Consider the following 6,671-nt stretch of genomic DNA (forward strand, 5'->3'; position numbering starts at 1 on the left):
GGCAAAAAGGAGAGGGCCCTTCTCTAGATTATTTACTCCTTGATCCTCTATAATCCTTGTTAGTCTCCCCCCTAATCCATCCTATCCTAAATTGCTGTGGAACAGGGCACCTTCCTTTTTAATTTCCCTCCTTTAGGCTCCCTGCAGATTACAGTTGGGAAAAAAAGGGTATCCCTGGGGTTATATATGCAGGGGGGTGCCTCCTAATTTCCACTTTCTTACTTTCTTAGTACCTACACAAAGGAGATTGTTGGCCATTCCAAACCCTCTGTCCCTCAGTCCCAGGCACCCTGAGGACAAGAGAGGTAGCTATTTCTTACAAGCCTGGTCCCTGTTCCATCCCTTTTACCATCATATAGGGAGAAGCTTCCCCCCCAACTTCTCCATCCCTATCCTCCAGGCCTAGGACCACTGGAGAGGCCCCTAGTTCCCATCCCTACCCATCAGTCCCAGAGCCCAATTCCTGGAGGAATGGGTGCCCCAACCCTCTCCCTCTCCTCAGTCCCGGGGCCCATGGTGAAGTCCGGGGGGGCTGACGGGGGACTGGAGGGGTGGGTCCCCGAGGCCTAAAGAGGTGACATGCTCCCCGGCAGATGAGGAAAAAGCAGTAGAGCTGTGGAGCAAGCAGCAGGGCAGCCCCCAGGTTGACATGGGCTGGTATATTGAGGGGTACAGAGAGCAAGGGCAGGCCGGCATGCTGCCCGTAGGCCCAGTACAGGGAGGGGAACAGCAGCACTCGACAGCACAGGAAGCTCAGCAGCATCCAGGGACCATTCACTTTGTGCAGCAGGGTGTGTTGCTGCTTGTACCGGATGAGGATCTTGCCTAGGCAGACAAAGGGTGTGCTGACGTCTGCCATCAACATGCAGCCCAGAAAGAAGTCCCCCTTGCCTTGGTGCCACACCACGGATAGTGGAACACAGACCAGCACCATGACTGCATGGTGCAGCACCATGAGGAACTCCCTGTGCAGGTAGCCTTGGGCCACAGCCCAAGTGCCTCCTGGGGGGCCAGCCCCTCCCTCATCCTTGTGCCAGTGACACGGAAACATGGCGTAGATGTCATAGATGAAGTAGGGCACTGCAAACTGAGTGTAAGCTGAGGATAGCCAATGCGGGTCATCCATGATATGTTTGCAGGAGGTGGAGACAATGTAGCCAGCTGTGGAGGCCAGGATAGCTTAGACTGAGGACACTAGCCTGGCTGAGACAATGACCGCGTCGGCCTTCTCCCAGCGCAGCTGGGGCAGCCTCTGGAGCGTGTTCTTGGAAAGGAGGAAGAGTCCCGGGAACACAACCCCCCCAGCCACCATTGGGGACAGCATCATGGCTCAGGGATTTGGGGCAGGGAAGAATGAGTAGAGCAATAAGGACTGGGGAAGCTGAGGCCTGTGAGGAGTTAAGAGATGCTGAAGGAGAAAGAGAGAAAGGGGGTTTGGTTAAGGGACAGAAGTAGAGATGAAGGGAGAGAAGAATTAAGAAAAGAAAGAATATAGACAGGAAGGACACAAAGAGGATAGGATGGGGAGAGAGGAAATAGTAACAGGAGGGACAAGAGAAAAAAAGAATAAAATGAAAATGGGGAAAAAAAGAAAAGAAGGGAGAAATGGATAGGGACCTGAGAGGAAAAAAGGAGAAATAAAGAGAGGGAGGAGAAGGAAAAATAGAAGGATGGAAAGAGATGAAGATGGAGAAGGAAGGGGTGATACTATGAGAGGAGAGAATGGGATAGAGATAGGGGCCAGAGAAAGGGTGAGGGCGCAGATCTCATTTCTTACTGATTAACATATTTCCAACCATCTTACCCACTCTATTTCAATGATTCTGAATATCTAAGAGCCTGGGTTCAATCGCTGTTTCAATCTTCTATTGCCTAATCTCTAATTTCCATCCCCCTTCACCCAACCTCCCCCAAATTCCCCTCTAAAACTAACCAGCCTTTCCACTTTGTTCTCAGGAATGTCTATTCCATAGGTAAGAAAGAAGTTTTCATCTTAGACCCTTTCACTTCTTGATACTTCTATCTTCTTGGCTTCACTGAAACCTGGTTCTCTCCTAAAGACAATTCTGGCTAACTAAGACAATTCTGGCTAACCTTTTCAGAACTGGTTAGAGTTTTGCTCACCCAGACTCACTTGTGAGTGAATTGTTCCCCATTGCCATTTCTAGGCTCTCTCTAACATCATCATTCAGAAATCTCTCCTCCTCTGAGGTTCATTCAATAAATATTAACACCCAATCAATATTCTGGCAGCTATTGTCTGCAGACCTCAGAGATATTCTCCTTCTTTTCTCAATTAGTTTAAAGTCTGTCTAACAGTCTGCTTTCCTTCTCCCAACTCCTGCCCTCAAATCAGGGGATTTCAACATACAGATGGATATTCCCTCAAACACCCTAACCTCTCAATTCCTCAATTTGTTCATTTCCCATTATCTACTTACTTCCATTTCAACTAAACAGAAATACTCATACCCTTGGATTTTTCCATCATCCACAAACATGTTCATGAATTCAGAATTTCCTTTATCTGGTTATAATAATTTGCCATTTTGCCATTCAACCTCTTTCTTGCAACTTCAGACCATGATTTTCATTCTCAATGTGACCCTCAATTCTTTCCTAGGCTATGATCATCCCTACAAGTGATTATACTCTTTTCCCTTCTCTATCTTGATTCTCTAGTGAACCAGTTCAACTCTACCTTGTGCTCCTTTCAAAAGACCCTTGACCTTTTGATCTATAGAAGACCTCACCCTACTAAACCTAAATCTTAAATTACTTCCATCATCTGCTGACTTTCCTCCTCATTACTGAATGAAGCTGGAGGAAAGTAGGAAATCATTCTAACTGGATCCACTCCAAAGTTTATGTTACATAATCTCAACTGGACCCTCACTATGGCAAGACAATCCTTTTGTTCCTATCTAATTAATTTACTATCCCCACTTGTCATATTTGACCTTTCTAAACCTTTTCAAGCCTCCCACAACATCCCATTCTCCCTACCCTCTCAGCTGAAAATCTTGCCTTGTATTTCATTGAAAAAAAAAACTAAAGTAATTTACAGAGGGCTCTCTCTTCTTTCTTCCTTATATTACATTATTTGAATGCCTTATGCTACAATCTCCCATGTTACATGAAGAGGTGAATTTTCTTCTTACCAAGGCAAACCCCTCTACACAAGTAAACTCATTGCAATTCATCTTCTCCAGCAAGTGGTGTTTTCTATCAACCCAATTCTCAATAATTTTCAACATCTCCTTAACTTTCCTACGCCCTTCACACAAACCCATAGTACTGCCTCATCCTTAAAAAAAACTCCCAGTAGTTTTATCCATCCCTGAGAGCTGTCTTCCAATATCTGTCCTCTCTCATTACTAAACTCCTTGAAAAGGTTGTTTATTATAGGTGCCACTACTTCCTCTCCTCTCTTTCTCTTTGTAACTCTCTACAGTTTGATTTCTTTTTTTCCTTATCTTTTTTTTAGATTTTTCAAGGCAATGGGGTTAAGTGGCTTGCCCAAGGCCACACGACTAGGTAATTATTAAGTGTCTGAGGCTGGATTTGAACTCAGGTACTCCTGACTCCAAGGCCAGTGCTCTATCCATTGCACCACCTAGCCGCCCCTTACAGTTTGGTTTCTAATCATATTATCCAACTAAAATTGCTTTCTCCAAAGTTACTAATGATCTCTTCTTATTGCCAAATCAAATGATGATTTCTCAATCCTTATTCTCTTAGACCACTCTGCAACCTTTGACACTACTGTTTACCCTCTTTTCTTGATAGTCTCTTGTCTCCAGATTTTTGTTATACCACTCTCTCTAGGTTTTCCCTTACTTCTCAAACCACTCTGTCTTTTGTTGGCACTATATCTATGTTATGCCCGATAACAGGTCAATCCTCCTCACTGAGTGGCACTTGCTCTTTTGTCCCTTTCTTTTCTCCCTCACTTGGTAATTTCAGCAGCTCCCTTGGCTTCAATAATCATCTCTGTGTAGATGATTTTCAGATCTACTTGTCCAGGTCTAACGACTCTTCCAATTCCCAGTCTCTCATTTTTATCTGCGTTTTGGACATCTAGAATTGGATGTTCTGTGGCCATCTTAAACTCAATATGTCTAAAACTAAATTTTTTATATTTCCTTCTGAACCCTCCCCTTTTCCTACCTTCCCTGTTATTGTCGATAGCAACACCATCCCCCAATCCCCTAGGCTTACAACCTAAGAGCTCTCCTCAGTTTCTCACTCTCTGTTAGTTCCCACATCTGATCTGTTAAATAAGGCTCCCTTCTCTCCTGACTCTGACACCAGTCTAGAGCAGGCCTTCATGACCTCAAGCCTGGACTATTACAATAAGCTTCTGGTTCATCTCCCTGTCCTAAGACCTAAGTCTTTCCCCTCTCCAATCAATCCTCCACTCATCTCTCAAACTTATCTGACCATGTCACCCTCTAGTCAATAAATTCCAGTAACTCCCTGTCAAATGTAAACACCTCCATTTGGCTTTTAAAATCCTTTTTAAGCTGACTACTTCTAACCTTTCCATTATTTTTATACCTTCCATCCAGTGACACAAATTCTCCTTTTTCCTCCATGTAGATATGCACTTTACCCTGTCCTGGCCATCCCCCTTGCCTAGAATGTCTCCCTTTCCACCCTCACCTAGTGGCTTCCCTGAATTCCCTAAATGAAATTCCATCTTTTACAAGAAGCTTTTCCTGATTCCCCCTTATTTCTAGTACCTTCTCTCTGTTGATTATTTCTAGTCTCTCCTCTATATATCTTGTATGTACATAGTTGTTTACCTGTTGTCTCTCTTCTGACATGTAGTAGACATTATAAATGCTAGCTGAGTAACAAAGAAAGGAAGGAAAGAAGGAAGAAAAGAACAGAGGGAAGGAATGAAGGGAGAAAGATAAGAAGGAGGAAGAAAAAAGGAAAGAAGGAAGGAAAGAAAAAGTTTTGAATTAGTTCTCATTTTACAGGTGAGGAAACTGAGTCCCCCAGAGGGGAAATGACTTGTCCAAGTTTACAGTTATTCACTGAGTAACACTACCACCACAACTTGACCTAAACTGATAATTTTCTATTTTTTTTATTTCATGAACCATTTATTACTCCCTGTCGCCCTCCCCCCAAGCATACTCCCTCCAGTTCTAGCCAAAGCATCAAGTTAAGCAAAATCTCTTCATGATGTTTTCATGTCCAGTCTCTCTAAGTATATTTTCTTCCTCTTTCTCTATAGTACTCCAACCATAGTCCTACAGCCCTCCCCAATCAAAGTATCAGGTATACTTTTTCCCACTGTCCCTTTAACACCCCAACCATAGTACTAAACCCCTCTTAAACTAAAGGATGGCTTAAGATAAGATCACTTCCTGATCTCTTTATACCTCTTCTTTTTTTTTTTTTTCTGGCTAGGCAATGGGGTTAAGTGACTTGCCCAAGGTTACACAACTAGGTAATCATCAAGTGTCTGAGGTTGTATTTGAATTCAGGTTCTCCTGATTCCAGGGTGGGTGCTCTAACCACTGTACCACCTGACTACCCCTATCCAACCCTTCTAAATATAGTCCCATTTTCTGCCCCGATTGTACTACAAGTCTCTAGTAAAGTAGATCACTTCTGATTTAATTATATAGAGAGCCTTTAAACACTAAAAGTACTGGAATATCCTGAAGGTCTCTCTTAGGAACTTTAGAATTGATTATAAGGCATGGGAGATACTGGTACAGGATCACCCAGTATAAGGTATCTTCTGAGAAAGTGCTGAGTTTTATGAGCAAGACAGCATTAAAGTAGTTCAAAGGAAATGTGATATACACAAGTTTAAAGTAAACACTCCAGGTGTTTACCTGGACTATTTGTGCCTGACCTGTGGTAGAGCATTCTGAGCTCTTTTTAATCTGATCAACCACAGTTAGACACACTGTAATTTGTTTCAAATATAGTGATGCCATTTTGGTCTTCTTCGATAAAGGACAAGAACCAACTATGTCTGTGTCCTCTAAGTACATTCTCTTCAACCTTATTTCAACCCTTTAACTATCCTAAGGGAAATACAGTTCTCAAGAGTTATATATTATCTTCCCTTGTAGGGGTTGTATACAATTTAATGTTCTTGACTGACATTTGTTTCCCCCCCGCCCTTTACCTTTTTGTCCATCTCTTGAGTCTTGTATTTGAAGATTGAAGCCTCTATTCTGTTTTTTTTTTAATCAGGAAATTTTGTAAGTCCTCCATTTCACTGAACATCTGCCTTTTCCCCTAACAGAACATGCTGAATTTTGCAGGGTAGTAAATTCTTGGTTATAATCCAAGGTCCTTTGCCCTCTGAAATATATTCTAGGGCCTCTGATCCTTTTATGTTGAAGCTAAAAAGTCCTGTGTAATTCTGATTGTGCTTCTTTTTGACTGCTTGCAGTATTTTCTTCTTTATTTGACAATTCTGGAATTTGGCTATGATAGTACTGGGAGTTTTTATACTGTGTTCTCTTTCTGGAGGTGTTCTGTGTATTTTTTTCCAAGGCAATGGGGCTAAGTGACTTGGCCAAGGTCACACAGTTAGGTAATTATTAAATGTCTGAGGTCACATTTGAACTCAGGTCCTCTTGACTCCAGGGCTGGTGTTCTATTCACTGTGCCACCCAGCTGCCCTTTTTCTGTGT

At 42.8% G+C, this 6,671-nt stretch overlaps 1 pseudogene; it reads right to left on the reverse strand.

Moving 5' to 3' along the window:
* Nucleotides 1-318: 318 nt before the first annotated feature.
* Nucleotides 319-1,327, reverse strand: LOC141511118 (ceramide synthase pseudogene; annotated as a pseudogene).
* Nucleotides 1,328-6,671: the final 5,344 nt, after the last annotated feature.

This window comes from Macrotis lagotis, chromosome 2 (assembly GCF_037893015.1).
Source record: "Macrotis lagotis isolate mMagLag1 chromosome 2, bilby.v1.9.chrom.fasta, whole genome shotgun sequence".
Classification (NCBI taxonomy): Eukaryota; Metazoa; Chordata; class Mammalia; order Peramelemorphia; family Peramelidae; genus Macrotis; species Macrotis lagotis.